Source organism: Crinia signifera, chromosome 12 (assembly GCF_055691185.1).
Source record: "Crinia signifera chromosome 12, ASM5569118v1, whole genome shotgun sequence".
Classification (NCBI taxonomy): domain Eukaryota; kingdom Metazoa; phylum Chordata; class Amphibia; order Anura; family Myobatrachidae; genus Crinia; species Crinia signifera.
This window is the reverse complement of record NC_139228.1, coordinates 9,947,965-9,965,998: the sequence shown is the minus strand read 5'-3', so window position 1 is coordinate 9,965,998 and position 18,034 is coordinate 9,947,965.

Here is an 18,034-nt window from a genome sequence, read left to right as displayed (position 1 = left end):
CGGGGATACCGGAGGTGCAGCTAGTACAGAGGTGGTGAGCCGATACTGACCAGGGAGCTGGGATGTCAGAGGTGCTGCTCGTACAGAGGTGGTGAGCCGATACTGACCAGGGAGCTGGGATGCCAGAGGTGCTGCTCGTACAGAGGTGGTGAGCCGATACTGACCAGGGAGCGGGGATACCGGAGGTGCAGCTAGTACAGAGGTGGTGAACTGATACTGACCAGGGAGCGGGGATACCGGAGGTGCAGCTAGAACAGAGGTGGTGAGCCGATACTGACCAGGGAGCATTAATATTGGAGGTGCAGCTAGTACAGAGGTGGTGAGCCGATACTGACCAGGGAGCATTAATATTGGAGGTGCAGCTAGTACAGAGGTGGTGGGCCGATACTGACCAGGGAGCGGGGATACCGGAGTTGCAGCTAGTACAGAGGTGGTGAGCCGATACTGACCAGGGAGTGGGGATACCGGAGGTGCAGCTAGTACAGAGGTGGTGAGCCGATACTGACCAGGGAGTGGGGATACCGGAGGTGCAGCTAGTACAGAGGTGGTGAGCCGATACTGACCAGGGAGCGTTGATATTGGAGGTGCAGTTGGTACAGAGGTGGTGAGCCGATCCTGACCAGGGAGCGGGGATACTGGAGGTGCAGCTAGTACAGAGGTGGTGAGCCGATACTGACCAGGGAGCGGGGATACCGGAGGTGCAGCTAGTACAGAGGTGGTGAGCCGATACTGACCAGGGAGCGTTGATATTGGAGGTGCAGCTAGTACAGAGGTGGTGAGCTGATACTGACCAGGGAGAAGTGATACCGGAGGTGCAGCTAGTACAGAGGTGGTGAGCTGATACTGACCAGGGAGCAGTGATATTGGAGGTGCAGCTGGTACAGAGGTGGTGAGCCGGTACTGACCAGGGAGAAGTGATACCGGAGGTGCAGCTAGTGCAGAGGTGGTGATCCGATACTGACCAGGGAGAAGTGATATTGGAGGTGCAGCTGGTACAGAGGTGGTGAGCCGGTACTGGCCACGGAGCAGTGATATTGGAGGTGCAGCTAGTACAGAGGTGGTGTGCCGATACTGACCAGGGAGCGGTGATACCGGAGGTGCCGCTAGTAGAGAGGTGGTGAGCTGATACTGACCAGGGAGCAGCGATATTGGAGGCGCAGCTGGTACAGAGGTGGTGAGCCGATACTGACCAGGGAGCATTGATATTGGAGGTGCAGCTAGTACAGAGGTGGTGAGCAGGGGCGTAACTATAGCACCGCAGCCCCCGCCACCGCGGGGGGGGGGCGCTGTGCATGTAGGGGCGCCGGGGGCTGCACGCTATAGTCAAACCCCCCCTCAATCCCCCGCAGACTTACCTATCGTGCTGGTCCCGGTGGCTCCGTTCTTCTGCTGAGGACCACCACAAAATGGCCGCCCCCATACAGCACACAGTTCTCTGAAACTGTCTGCTGTATGGGGGCGGCCATTTTCTGGTGGTCCTCAGCAGAAGAACGGAGCCGCCGGGACCAGCGCGATAGGTAAGGCTGTGGGGGATTGAGGGGGGGTTTGCATGGGCGGCGGGGCGGCGGGGTAGGGGTGCTCGGCGGGGCGGCGACGGGGGGGGGGGCGCCCCCCCCCCCTAACGGCGGGGGGGCGCCCAAAATGTAGCTACACCACTGGTGGTGAGCTGATACTGACCAGGGAGCAGCAATATTGGAGGTGCAGCTGGTACAGAGGTGGTGAGCCGATACTGACCAGGGAGCATTGATATTGGAGGTGCAGCTAGTACAGAGGTGGTGAGCCGGTACTGACCAGGGAGCAGCGATATTGGAGGTGCAGCTGGTATAGAGGTGGTGAGCCGATACTAACCAGGGAGTGTGTATATTGGAGGTGCAGCTGTGACAGAGGTGGTGAGCTGATACTGACCAGGGAGCAGCAATTTTGGAGGTACGGGGTGGATGACAAATTACCAACTATGCGGAATCAATGCTGGAACAATGCTGGAATACCAATGGAGTCAGGTGCACAGTGGACGGAATAGGTGCAGGTGTCTTTATGCAGGGACTGGAATCCTCAGGAGCTGGCCAGCCTGGACACCATAAGCCAACAACAGCAGGAACAAGCAAATGCTTTCTCAGTATACTTATACCCACTGGGAATTGGCGATTGGCTGAGGCAATCAGCTGGGATTGGAGATTCCTGCTGCGGATTCAGTATTGAATCCCGGCGGTCGGGATCCCGGCGTTCAGAATCCCGACAGCCGAAATGCCGACAAGGGGGGGACGTGGATCGCCCCCCCTTGCGGGCACGCTACGCTCGCCACGCAGCGGGCCCGGTGCCTCGCCACGCAGCGGGCCCGGTGCCTCGCTACGCTCGGCACGCTATTTTATTCTCCCTCCAGGGGTGCCGTGGACACCCCAGGAGGGAGAAAGTGTCGGCATTTCGGCGGTCGGGATTCTGAACGCCGGGATCCCGACCGCCGGGATCTTAACTGCATCCCCCTGCTGCAATCCCCCTTTGATACATTGGAGTGATACTTAATATTTGCGGCTAACCCCCGTAAACACAGCAGCAATAAACAATAAGGGGGAAATTACTGTAGATTGATTGTTCCATGTTGTGTCTGAGGAGCTAATTCACTTATTTACTAACCGGTGACATTTTATATCGCCTTTTAAGTGCTAGTACTAAAACATCCACCACACGAGGCACTTAGCTACGGGGATACGACCATCGCTGTCAGAGTTTGGGGGAGGGAGCATGCAGGGTAAGTGGTGAGGGGGGAGCATGCAGTGTGGAGGGCGCCAGCTTATAAGAAGCGGCGAAGGTTTTCTCATCATCCATGAGGGATCCAAGGTGCTAAAGAGAAACCACTATGGGAATCGAACCGGGGACCAGGGAAAGAGTATGGAGAGAGGAGAGGGAGAATACACAGGGAAAGAGTACAGAGAGAGGAGAGGGGGAATACATGGGTAGTAGAGTATGGAGAGAGGAGAGGTGGAATACATGAGGGAAAGAGTACAGAGAGAGGAGAGGGGGAATACACGGTGAAAGAGTATGGGGAGAGGAGAGGGGGAATCCATGGGTAGTAGAGTACGGAGAGAGGAGCGGTGGAATACACGTGGAAAGTACAGAGAGACAGTGCATGCAGTCAAAATCTAGTCAGATTGCTTAGCAAATGACTGCAAATCTCTGTGTGTACAGAATGAGAGATTCTGATCGCAATCTCATTCTGATCCACTACACTGCCTTTTTTTGCAAAAATTGCTTAGCACAGATCTCTATGCCCCTTTACTTCACAATCCAAGTGGGCATAAACTTAAATATTATAGTGAGCCTGGCGAGTGCAGCGGTACACTTATACGGTGTCCATGTCTGCTGATTTTGACAGACGCCCCAAAAGGTGAATAATTCATGTCAACCATTTCCTGTCAACTATTTTCATGTCGACCTTTGTCAATGTTGACCACACCCATGCACCACACTAAGCTAGCATATATCTGCTCAGTTATTAATAGAGACAGGATTATATGCAACAAAAAAGCTTGAAATATGCATGCAAAATACTTAAAATATGCACGAAACGTTAAATAATAAAAAAAAGTAATTTTTAACTTATTTATTTAAAAATCAGTATACAATTAGTTGGAAATAAACCTCAAAAATAGGCCCACAGCATCTGCAGATGTCAGGATGCTGGCTGCTACAGCATACTGCAGCGTCCAAAGCTCTTCTTGTATCAACTGCACGGACCCTCATCTCCAGCGCCAATGGATCAAATGTCAGCATAGCGTGTGAGGGCGGCGTAGTGGAAGGCTTCCTCACTGAGCCGCATACTCACTGTGACACAGCATTTTCTCCGCGCCATGTGATGTCACAACCCTTCTGCCCGCCTCCTCTGCTGCAGAACTCTGTCTCTTGGTGTAAAGTTTAGACAAAAAATGGGGAGAAAAGAGGACTCTGTTTTTGGGGCACTCTTGATAGCACTCATCTAAGAGCTGCACACTATACATCCACAGAATCGTGCGAAACCCTAACTAAGAAAAATTTATTTGCACTTTATTTAAACTGCTACGGTGCCAACACTAGTACTACTCACCCTAGTACAAAAAGGAATAACGCTCAACGTGTGAGCAGTCTCCACCACTATAGGGAATTAACCCCTCCTAAATTTTTATAATTTGCCTCTAACGAGCCCTAGTTATGATTTGCCGCAAGGCTCACTAGGCAACACATCACTAATTCCAATTGGTCCTAGTGTAGTACCAATTTGGACCCTTTTTCATAATCACCAGTGCATAGCGTATATTGTAAAAAGCTCACTGCCAGTAGGGAGATTGAATTTTTACGGCTACCCCATCCAAGAGTTATAGCCCTCTATTTTTAATATAAACGAAATAAAAGCTAAGTTTTATTATCAAATCATCATATCACAAGAGTGCCCCAAAAACAGAGTCCTCTTTTCTCCCCATTTTTTGTCTAAGCTGTTTATTCGGACTCACGGGAGCACCACCAACTGTGCAGTGTCCGCCCAATTAGGCACCTAGACACACATATATTAGTTGGTATTAGGCTACTCAAGCCAAACCCCAGCACGGGGGGCAGGGATCTCTCTTGATCCCCCCCCCCCATCCCGAGTGGGGGCTACTTTGTGCGGGATCCCAACGAAACCATATCCCCATCTTGGTGTAAAGTCCCAGGCCAGGGGCAGGCAAAGGTTCAGGAGCTTTGTAATGTCATCCGCCCTGACAGACTTTTATCAACATGGATTGGCAGCCTAGAGCAGTGTCAGACATAGCGTACATCCAGGTTCCCCACACTGCACACATATTACCCCAGCCTGCACACTCTACCACTACCTGGCCAGCAGCATACCTCCCAACCATCCCGATATTAGCGGGACAGTCCCTATAATCAGGGCCTGTCCCGGTGTCCCACCCGCGGACCACAGTGTCCTGTGGGTGGGGAAGGTATATCAGTGCCTGGCAGATCATTCACAAGCTGCAGTGCATAGCTGCCACTCGCCGCTTCCATGGGCGGATGTAGCACGCATGTGCGCACTATACAGACCCACTGACACTGCAGAGTAGTAGGCAGGTCGCCCTCTAGCAGCTATGTTTAGCTGCTACTAGAGGGTGAATTGATGTGGGAGATCCTGCTGCCAATAGTGTGCCTTGGCGATGTACCCTTTGACGCTAGTGTGCCATCCAGCCGCGCAACTCACACAGTCTTCTCACAAGGATGGGCTGGCTTCTGCACGCTGTAAGTTATTTCTAACTAGTGCAGTGAAGCTGTTGTTTATATATTAAAATCTATTTATTTTACATATAAAGCTCTCTATATATCTCTATCTATCTATCTATATATGTTTTGCCCACTGGGTGTGTCAAGACACGCCCATTGGGGCGTTACAAGCCACACCCCTTTCACCGTGTGGCTAGGGTTACCACCCGTCCGGGATTACTCCGGACAGTCCGGTAATTAAGAACGGCGTCCGGAGTCCGGACGGGTGGCTTTCCCGGACTATACATAGTCCGGGAATAACCCGCCCGCCGCCGCCCCCTCGTCTCCCCGCTCCCCCGCTGCCCTGCTCCCGTCCCCTCACGTCTCCCCCGCTGTGTATGCGGGAGAGACGTGCTGCTGCGGTGCTGCATATGCTGCTGGACCGCTAGCCAATGGCCGCTCGCGGTCCAGCAGCCACCAGTTGATTGGCTGCTGGACCGCGAACGGCCATTGGCTAGCGGTCCAGCAGCGGGAGTTAGAAATGTTAAAATCATACAGCACAGCAGCACGTCTCTCCCGCGAATACAGCGGGGGAGACGTGAGGGGACGGGCAGGCAGGCACAGGCACACTGACAAGCCTGTCTGCCTCCCGCAGGCGGGGGAGGGGGTTTCTATCCCCCTTGGCAACGAGCACACTGGCACAGATCAATCCCCCTCGGCAACGAGCACACTGGCACAGATCAATCCCCCTTGGCAACGAGCACACTGGCACAGATCAATCCCCCTCGGCAACGAGCACAGAGGCACAGATCAATCCCCCTCGGCAACGAGCACACTGGCACAGATCAATCCCCCTCGGCAACGAGCACACTGGCACAGATCAATCCCCCTCGGCAACGAGCACACTGGCACAGATCAATCCCCCTCGGCAACGAGCACAGAGGCACAGATCTATCCCCCTCGGCAACGAGCACAGAGGCACAGATCAATCCCCCTCGGCAACGAGCACAGAGGCACAGATCAATCCCCCTCGGCAACGAGCACAGAGGCACAGATCAATCCCCCTCGGCAACGAGCACACTGGCACAGATCAATCCCCCTCGGCAACGAGCACACTGGCACAGATCTATCCCCCTCGGCAACGAGCAGAGGCACAGATCTATCCCCCTCGGCAACGAGCACACTGGCACAGATCAATCCCCCTCGGCAACGAGCACACTGGCACAGATCTATCCCCCTCGGCAACGAGCAGAGGCACAGATCTATCCCCCTCGGCAACGAGCACAGAGGCACAGATCTATCCCCCTCGGCAACGAGCAAATTCAGTCCACCTTGGCATCGGCATGAAGCCCCTGGCATTGAGCATATAGGTAAGTGGCACTTATGTGTCAAATGTGTATGGTGTGTTATACAGTATGTCATGGGCATTGCTTAGTGTTATATAGTATGACATGGGCATTGCTTAGTGTTATGTAGTATGACATGGGCATTGCGGTGTTATATAGTATGACATGGGCATTGCGGTGCTATATAGTATGTCAAGGGCATTGCGTAGTGTTATATAGTATGTAATGGGCATTGCAGTGTTATATAGTATGTAATGGGCATTGCGGTGTTATATAGTATGTCATGGGCATTGCGGTGCTATATAGTATGTCAAGGGCATTGCGTAGTGTTATATAGTATGTAATGGGCATTGCAGTGTTATATAGTATGTAATGGGCATTGCGGTGTTATATAGTATATCATGGGCATTACGGTGTGTTATATAGTATGTAATGGGCATTGCAGTGTTATATAGTACAGTATGTAATGGGCATTACGGTGTGTTATATAGTATGTAATGGGCATTACGGTGTGTTATATAGTATGTCATGGGCATCATGTGTGGGCTTATGAGTAATCGGAATTACAAAGTTCATTAAAACGTGCAATGGGCATTACGGTGTGTGGCATAAAATGTAATGGCCATTATGGCATGTGGTATACTATATAATGGGTGTGCGGTGTGTCAGCATTATGACAAAAATTTTGCTGCGCGCCTTCGGCGCGCACTGTCCATGTTTTCCATCCTGTGCAAAAATTTGGTTGAGTCCTGGCATAATGTGTAATGGCCATTGCAGTACATGGAATAATACATCGTGATTGGCATCACGATGTGTGGCATAACTTGTAATGGCCATTATGGCATGTGGTATACTATATAATGGGTGTGCGGTGTGTCGGCATTATGTCAAAAATTTTGCTGCGCGCCTTCGGCGCGCACTGTCCATGTTCTCCGTCCTGTGCAAAAATTCTGTTGAGTCCTGGCATAATGTGTAATGGCCATTGCGGTATAACACGGAATTAGCATCACGATGTGTGGCATAACTTGTAATGGCCATTAATGTATGTGATATAACATGTAACTGGAATTATGGTATGCAAAATCAAGAATGAAATGGAAGCAAAGGTTTAAAAAAAAATCAACATAAGGCGGGTCTGGGGGCGGGTCTGGGGGGTGGGGCTGGGATGGGTCAGTGGGTGTGTCAAGGGGCGGGCCAATGTCCGGGAATCTCTCAACAAAAAGGTGGTAACCCTACGTGTGGCACCTGTCCCTCTTTCCCATTTTCAAATGTTGGGAGGTATACAGCACATACTTGCCTACCCTCCCGGAATGGCTGGGAGGGTCCCGCAAATCGGGTCCCCCTCCCGGTCCCCCGGGAAGGAGGGCAAGTCTCCCGCATTTCCCTACAGCCCCGGCTCCCCCTCTCCCCGCGGTCTAAAAACTATGACTTTCGCGGGTCCGCGGGGAGGGGGCGGGGCTAAATGACGCAATTCGCGTCATTTTGCATCATTTTTAGCCCCTCCCCCCACCCACGGACACGCAAATTGAGGCATCAGCCAGTCATGGGGGTGGGGCTTGATGACATCACCTGTGCCCCGCCCCCAAAACAAAGCCTCTACCCGCCCCCTTTCACTCCTCTCCGGGCTTCTCCCGGAAAGGAGTATGCCAAAGTCGGCAAGTATGATGCAGCAGCAGCAGGGCAAAGCAGTGCTGTGACTCGCGGGTGGGAAGAGGGCGGGGCCTAAAATATACACCATCACTAGATTTTAGGTAAAATATGCAATAACCAGTGAGAATGGGCAAAATATGCAAATGCATATGCAAATATGCAGATGCATATAATCCTCTAGTTATTAATTACAAGTAACCAGTGATAATATTACAGATTTATAAATTGTGGCCATTTTCTTGTAGCACTGACTAATGCCTAATTTTAATTCTCTAGTCTAGTTTTAAAAAGTGGTGCTGGACGGTTAATAATCTCGGGAAAACTGTATGTGTAAATACTGATTAATCTCTGTACAATACTATCCGGGAAATGTCCCCTATAGTACAGACTGTAGCTGCTGATATTGGTAGAGAATTAATACATTAGCGGCCATTTTCTTGTAGCCTTGCAACCTTTCATCCTGACAACATGTGATGATGCGGAGAGGGCGGGGCTACGCACTCCCAACGGACGCCATGTTGGAAGCTGGAGAGCGGATGTGACTCTCGCATGTTGGATATGTAGTTCCGGGTCAGTGAGCCAGGCGGCGGTACAATCGGTGTGTGATAATATTATTCTCCTCACAGTACTGAGCGGTATAACGGGGATCCCTAGCGCCCTCTGTGTATAATGCGGTGTTATTATCATTATTATATAGGGGAGGGGTCTGTATAATGAGCGATAATCCCCCGGCACACGCTGCGTATGTGATATTATATATTATTATATAGGGGAGGGGTCTGTATAGTGATATATAATGAGGGATAATCCCCCGGCACACGCTGCGTATGTGATATTATTATATAGGGGAGGGGTCTGTACAGTGATATATAATGAGGGATAATCCCCCAGCCCACACTGCGTATGTGATATTATTATATAGGGGAGGGGTCTGTATAGTGATATATAATGAGAGATAATCCCCCGGCACACGCTGCGTATGTGATATTATTATATAGGGGAGGGGTCTGTATAGTGATATATAATGAGGGATAATCCCCCGGCACACGCTGCGTATGTGATATTATTATATAGGGGAGGGGTCTGTATAGTGATATATAATGAGGGATAATACCCCGGCACACGCTGTGTATGTGATATTATATAGGGGAGGGGTCTGTATAGTGATATATAATGAGGGATAATCCCCAGCACACGCTGCGTGTGTGATATTATTATATAGGGGAGGGGTCTGTATAGTGATATATAATGAGGGATAATCCCCCGGCACACGCTGCGTATGTGATATTATTATATAGGGGAGGGGTCTGTATAGTGATATATAATGAGGGATAATCCCCCGGCACATGCTGCGTATGTGATATTATTATATAGGGGAGGGGTCTGTATAGTGATATATAATGAGGGATAATCCCCCGGCACACGCTGTGTATGTGATACTATTATATAGGGGAGGGGTCTGTATAGTGATATATAATGAGGGATAATCCCCCGGCACACGCTGCGTATGTGATATTATATAGGTGAGGGGTCTGTATAGTGATATATAATGAGGGGTAATCCCCCGGCACACGCTGCGTATGTGATACTATTATATAGGGGAGGGGTCTGTATAGTGATATATAATGAGGGATAATCCCCCGGCACACGCTGCGTATGTGATATTATATAGGTGAGGGGTCTGTATAGTGATATATAATGAGGGATAATCCCCCGGCACACGCTGCGTATGTGATATTATTATATAGGGGAGGGGGTCTGTATAGTGATATATAATGAGGGATAATCCCCCGGAACACGCTGCGTATGTGATATTATTATATAGGGGAGGGGTCTGTATAGTGATATATAATGAGGGATAATCCCCCGGCACACGCTGCGTATGTGATATTATTATATAGGGGAGGGGTCTGTATAGTGATATATAATGAGGGATAATCCCCCGGCACACGCTGCGTATGTAATATTATATAGGGGAGGGGTCTATATAGTGATATATAATGAGGGATAATCCCCTTGCACATGCTGCGTATGTGATATTATTATATAGGGGAGGGGTCTGTATAGTGATGTATAAGGAGGGATAATCCCCCGGCACACGCTGCGTATGTGATATTATTATATAGGGGAGGGGTCTGTATAGTGATATATAATGAGGGATAATCCCCCGGCACATGCTGCGTATGTGATATTATTATATAGGGGAGGGGTCTGTATAGTGATATATAATGAGGGATAATCCCCCGGCACACGCTGCGTATGTGATATTATTATATAGGGGAGGGGTCTGTATAGTGATATATAATGAGGGATAATCCCCCGGCACACGCTGCGTATGTGATATTATTATATAGGGGAGGGGACTGTATAGTGATATATAATGAGGGATAATCCCCCAGCACACGCTGCGTATGTGATATTATTATATAGGGGAGGGGACTGTATAGTGATATATAATGAGGGATAATCCCCCAGCACACGCTGCGTATGTGATATTATTATATAGGGGAGGGGTCTGTATAGTGATATATAATGAGGGATAATCCCCCGACACATGCTGCGTATGTGATATTATTATATAGGGGAGGGGTCTGTATAGTGCTATATAATGAGGGATAATCCCCCGGCACACGCTGCGTATGTGATATTATTATATAGGGGAGGGGTCTGTATAGTGCTATATAATGAGGGATAATCCCCCGGCACACGCTGCGTATGTGATATTATTATATAGGGGAGGGGTCTGTATAGTGCTATATAATGAGGGATAATCTCCCGGCACACGCTGCGTATGTGATATTATTATATAGGGGAGGGGTCTGTATAGTGATATATAATGAGGGATAATTCCCCGGCACACGCTGCGTATGTGATATTATATAGGGGAGGGGTCTGTGTAGTGATATATAATGAAGGATAATCCCCCGGCACACGCTGCGTATGTGATAATATTATATAGAGGAGGGGTCTGTATAGTGATATATAATGAGGGATAATTCCCCGGCACACGCTGCGTATGTGATATTATTATATAGGGGAGGGGTCTGTATAGTGATATATAATGAGGGATAATCCCACGGCACAGACTGCGTATGTGATATTATTATATAGGGGAGGGGTCTGTATAGTGATATATAATGAGGGATAATCCCCCGGCACACGCTGCATAAGTGATATTATTATATAGGGGAGGGGTCTGTATAGTGATATATAATGAGGGATAATCCCCCGGCACACGCTGCGTATGTGATATTATTATATAGGGGAGAGGTCTGTATAGTGATATATAATGAGGGATAATCCCCGGCACACGCTGCGTATGTGATATTATTATATAGGGGAGGAGTCTGTATAGTGATATATAATGAGGGATAATCCCCCGGCACACGCTGGGTATGTGATATTATTATATAGGTGAGGGTTCTGTATAGTGATATATAATGAGGGATAATCCCCCGGCACACGCTGCGTATGTGATATTATTATATAGGGGAGGGGTCTGTATAGTGATATATAATGAGGTATAATCCCCCGGCACACGCTGCGTATGTGATATTATTATATAGGGGAGGGGTCTGTGTAGTGATATATAATGAGGGATAATCCCCCGGCACTCGCTGCGTATGTGATATTATTATATAGGGGAGGGGTCTGTGTAGTGATATATAATGAGGGATAATCCCCCGGCACACGCTGCGTATGTGATATTATATAGGGGAGGGGTCTGTATAGTGATGTATAATGAGGGATAATCCCCCGGCACACGCTGCGTATGTGATATTATTATATAGAGGAGGGGTCTGTATAGTGATGTATAATGAGGGATAATCCCCCGGCACATGCTGCGTATGTGATATTATTATATAGGGGAGTGGTCTGTATAGTGATATATAATGAGGGATAATCATCCGGCACATGCTGCGTATGTGATATTATTATATAGGGGAGGGGTCTGTATAGTGATATATAATGAGGGATAATCCTCCGGCACATGCTGCGTATGTGATGATATTATATAGGGGAGGGGTCTGTATAGTGATATATAATGAGGGATAATCCCCCGGCACACGCTGCGTATGTGATATTATTATATAGGGGAGGGGTCTGTATAGTGCTATATAATGAGGGATAATCCCCCGGCACACGCTGCATATGTGATATTATTATATAGGGGAGGGTTCTGTATAGTGATATATAATGAGGGATAATCCCCCGGCACACGCTGCGTATGTGATATTATTATATAGGGGAGGGGTCTGTATAGTGATATATAATGAGGGATAATCCCCCGGCACACGCTGCGTATGTGATATTATTATATAGGGGAGGGGTCTGTGTAGTGCTATATAATGAGGGATAATCCCCCGGCACACGCTGCGTATGTGATATTATTATATAGGGGAGGGGTCTGTGTAGTGATATATAATGAGGGATAATCCCCCGGCACACGCTGCGTATGTGATATTATTATATAGGGGAGGGGTCTGTATAGTGATATATAATGAGGGATAATCCCCCGGCACACGCTGCGTATGTGATATTATATAGGGGAGGGGTCTGTATAGTGATATATAATGAGGGATAATCCCCCGGCACACGCTGCGTATGTGATATTATTATATAGGGGAGGGGTCTGTGTAGTGATATATAATGAGGGATAATCCCCCGGCACACGCTGCGTATGTGATATTATTATATAGGGGAGGGGTCTGTGTAGTGATATATAATGAGGGATAATCCCCCGGCACACGCTGCGTATGTGATATTATATAGGGGAGGGGTCTGTATAGTGATGTATAATGAGGGATAATCCCCCGGCACACGCTGCGTATGTGATATTATTATATAGAGGAGGGGTCTGTATAGTGATGTATAATGAGGTATAATCCCCCGGCACATGCTGCGTATGTGATATTATTATATAGGGGAGTGGTCTGTATAGTGATATATAATGAGGGATAATCCTCCGGCACATGCTGCGTATGTGATATTATTATATAGGGGAGGGGTCTGTATAGTGATATATAATGAGGGATAATCCTCCGGCACATGCTGCGTATGTGATGATATAATATAGGGGAGGAGTCTGTATAGTGATGTATAATGAGGGATAATCCCCCGGCACACGCTGCGTATGTGATATTATTATATAGAGGAGGGGTCTGTATAGTGATGTATAATGAGGGATATCCCCCGGCACACGCTGCGTATGTGATATTATTATATAGAGGAGGGGTCTGTATAGTGATGTATAATGAGGGATAATCCCCCGGCACACGCTGTGTATGTGATATTATATAGGGGAGGGGTCTGTGTAGTGATATATAATGAGGTATAATCCCCCGGGACACACTGCATATGTGATAATATTATATAGGGGAGGAGTCTGTTTAGTGATATATAATGAGGGATAATCCCCCGGCACACGCTGCGTATGTGATATTATTACATAGGGGAGGGGTCGGTATAGTGATATATAATGAGGGATAATCCCCCGGCACACGCTGCGTATGTGATGTTATTATAGAGGGGAGGGGTCTGTATAGTGATATATAATGAGGGATAATCCCCGGCAGACGCTGCGTATGTGATATTATTATATAGGGGAGGGGTCTGTATAGTGATATATAATGAGGGATAATCCCCCGGCACATGCTGCGTATGTGATATTATTATATAGGGGGGTGGTCTGTATAGTGATATATAATGAGGGATAATCCTCCGGCACATGCTGCGTATGTGATATTATTATATAGGGGAGGGGTCTGTATAGTGATATATAATGAGGGATAATCCTCCGGCACATGCTGCGTATGTGATGATATTATATAGGGGAGGGGTCTGTATAGTGATATATAATGAGGGATAATCCCCCGGCACACGCTGCGTATGTGATATTATATAGGGCAGGGGTCTGTATAGTTATATATAATGAGGGATAATCCTCCGGCACATGCTGCGTATGTGATGATATTATATAGGGGAGGGGTCTGTATAGTGATATATAATGAGGGATAATCCCCCGGCACACGCTGCGTATGTGATATTATTATATAGGGGAGGGGTCGGTATATTGATATATAATGAGGGATAATCCCCCGGCACACGCTGTGTATGTGATATTATATAGGGGAGGGGTCTGTATAGTGATATATAATGAGGTATAATCCCCCGGGACACACTGCATATGTGATATTATTATATAGGGGAGGGGTCTGTATAGTGATATATAATGAGGGGTAATCCCCCGGCACACGCTGCGTATGTGATATTATTACATAGGGGAGGGGTCGGTATAGTGATATATAATGAGGGATAATCCCCCGGCACACGCTGCGTATGTGATATTATTATATAGGGGAGGGGTCGGTATATTGATATATAATGAGGGATAATCCCCCGGCACACGCTGTGTATGTGATATTATATAGGGGAGGGGTCTGTATAGTGATATATAATGAGGTATAATCCCCCGGGACACACTGCATATGTGATAATATTATATAGGGGAGGAGTCTGTATAGTGATATATAATGAGGGATAATCCCCCGGCACACGCTGCGTATGTGATATTATTACATAGGGGAGGGGTCGGTATAGTGATATATAATGAGGGATAATCCCCCGGCACACGCTGCGTATGTGATGTTATTATATAGGGGAGGGGTCTGTATAGTGATATATAATGAGGGATAATCCCCGGCAGACGCTGCGTGTGTGATATTATTATATAGGGGAGGGGTCTGTATAGTGATATATAATGAGGGATAATCCCCCGGCACACACTGCGTATGTGATATTATTATATAGGGGAGGGGTCTGTATAGTGATATATAATGAGGGATAATCCCCCGGCACACGCTGCGTATGTGATATTATCATATAGGGGAGGGGTCTGTATAGTGATATATAATGAGGGATAATCCCCCGGCACACGCTGCGTATGTGATATTGTTATATAGGGGAGGGGTCTGTATAGTGATCTATAATGAGGGATAATCCCCCGGCACACGCTGTGTATGTGATATTATATAGGGGAGGGGTCTGTATAGTGATATATAATGAGGGATAATCCCCCGACACACGCTGCGTATGTGATATTATTACATAGGGGAGGGGTCGGTATAGTGATATATAATGAGAGATAATCCCCAGGGACACACTGCATATGTGATATTATTATATAGGGGAGGGGTCTGTATAGTGATATATAATGAGGGATAATCCCCGGCAGACGCTGCGTATGTGATATTATTATATAGGGGAGGGGTCTGTATAGTGATATATAATGAGGTATAACCCCCCGGGACACTTCATATGTGATATTATTATATAGGGGAGGGGTCTGTATAGTGATATATAATGAGGGATAATCCCCCGGCACACGCTGCGTATGTGATATTATTACATAGGGGAGGGGTCGGTATAGTGATATATAATGAGGGATAATCCCCCGGCACACGCTGCGTATGTGATATTATTACATAGGGGAGGGGTCTGTATAGTGATATATAATGAGGGATAATCCCCCGACACATGCTGCGTATGTGATATTATTATATAGGGGATGGGTCTGTATAGTGATATATAATGAGGGATAATCCCCCGGCACACGCTGCGTATGTGATATTATTATATAGGGGAGGGGGTCTGTATAGTGATATATAATGAGGGATAATCCCCGGCACATGCTGCGTATGTGATATTATTATATAGGGGAGGGGTCTGTATAGTGATATATAATGAGGGATAATCCCCCGGCACGCTGTGTATGTGATATTATTATATAGGGGAGGGGTCTGTATAGTGATATATAATGAGGGATTATTCCCCGGCACACGCTGCGTATGTGATATTATTATATAGGGGAGGGGTCTGTATAGTGATATATAATGAGGGATAATCCCCCGACACATGCTGCGTATGTGATATTATTATATAGGGGAGGGGTCTGTATAGTGATATATAATGTGGGATAATCCCCCGGCATACGCTGCGTATGTGATATTATATAGGGGAGGGGTCTGTATAGTGATATATAATGAGGGATAATCCCCCGGCACACGCTGCGTATGTAATGTTATTATATAGGGGAGGGGTCTGTATAGTGATATATAATGAGGGATAATCCCCCAGCACACGCTGCGTATGTGATATTATTATATAGGGGAGGGGTCTGTATAGTGATATATAATGAGGGATAATCCCCCGGCACACGCTGCGTGTGTGATATTATTATATAGGGGAGGGGTCTGTATAGTGATATATAATGAGGGATAATCCCCCGGCACACGCTGCGTATGTGATATTATTATATAGAGGAGCGGTCTGTATAGTGATGTATAATGAGAGATAATCCCCGGCACACGCTGCGTATGTGATATTATTATATAGGGGAGGGGTCTGTATAGTGATATATAATGAGGGATAATCCCCCGGCACACGCTGCGTATGTGATATTATTATACAGGGGAGGGGTCTGTATAGTGATATATAATGAGGGATAATCCCCCGGCACACGCTGCGTATGTGATATTATTATATAGGGGAGGGGTCTGTATAGTGATATATAATGAGGGATAATCCCCCGGCACACGCTGCGTATGTGATATTATTATATAGGGGAGGGGTCTGTATAGTGATGTATAATGGTGTATAATAACGGCGCCCCCCCCACCACACACACACACACACACACACACGTGATGTTAAACAGAAGAGGGGTGTGTATACCATTACTTGTACACACAGAAGCACTGCAGGGAAAACACGCCAGACAATAGTTGGTCCTTTGGAACAGTGTGTTTTAAGATGAATTCATGTCAGAGTTTGCAAAACGAATGTTGATAACTTATTGTGTTGCACTGGTGCCTATGGAAAGTCCTGCTGAGTTTGGCCGATGGTCTACGGATTCCCAAGTATAAGTTCTGCTGTGATTCTCATTCATATTTAAGCAAACTTGGACAGTGTTAAATTCCAGAGCTGCAGTCTTTGGAAAATAAAGTGCAATCTTGAATGGACACACGTTAGTAAATTAGCCTTGTGCAAAATCCACAAAAGTAAATAGTATCCTACATGTGGGTTTGAACCTAGGAACCCACCACCATTCACAGTGCAGAGAACAGATACTAGGCTACAGAGACCACTGCAAAATAAGGAACCTTTTCCTAGTATCATAGTGGAACACCGTTTTCTTGCTGTGCAGTGCCTGGGTAATGATAACAATGAGAAAAATCTTCTATCACTCTAACATCTGTCATAGCTCAGTGGGTAAGTGGACCGGTGTCTTGTCCTCTGTGGTTATGGAGACCGGGGTTCGAATCCTGATGTGTCTTGTAAAATATTTTTTTTATTATTCAATAAATTAACTAAAATTCGGCTGCGTATCTTGCCCTGTACCTACCCTCTCTACTGGCAATGATGGCGGTGCCCTGGCACACATCTCTAGCTACACAACTAACTATAGGGATTCTCCATTGTGCTGTCCGGGTGGGGGGTGTGCTTGTGGTCCGACTTACGTCATCATCCCGCAAGCACACAGGTGTCCATCATCCAGCGGGATCATTATCCGGGTGCTAAAGCAGGTCTGGCCCACTTGTGGCTCTCCAGCAGCTGTGAAACCACAAGTCCCAGCATGCTGAGACTTGTGGTTACACAGCGGCTGGAGAGCCACAGGCAGGCCAGGCCTGTACTAGAGGGATTCGAACCGGGGGACTCACCATCATTGCCAGTAATGAGAGCAGATACTTAACCACTGGGCTACGCAGCCGACTGATGCTCAAGTCTTCGTTTCTAAATGTTATTGTCTAGGCCAGGGTAAAATCCACAGAACTAAA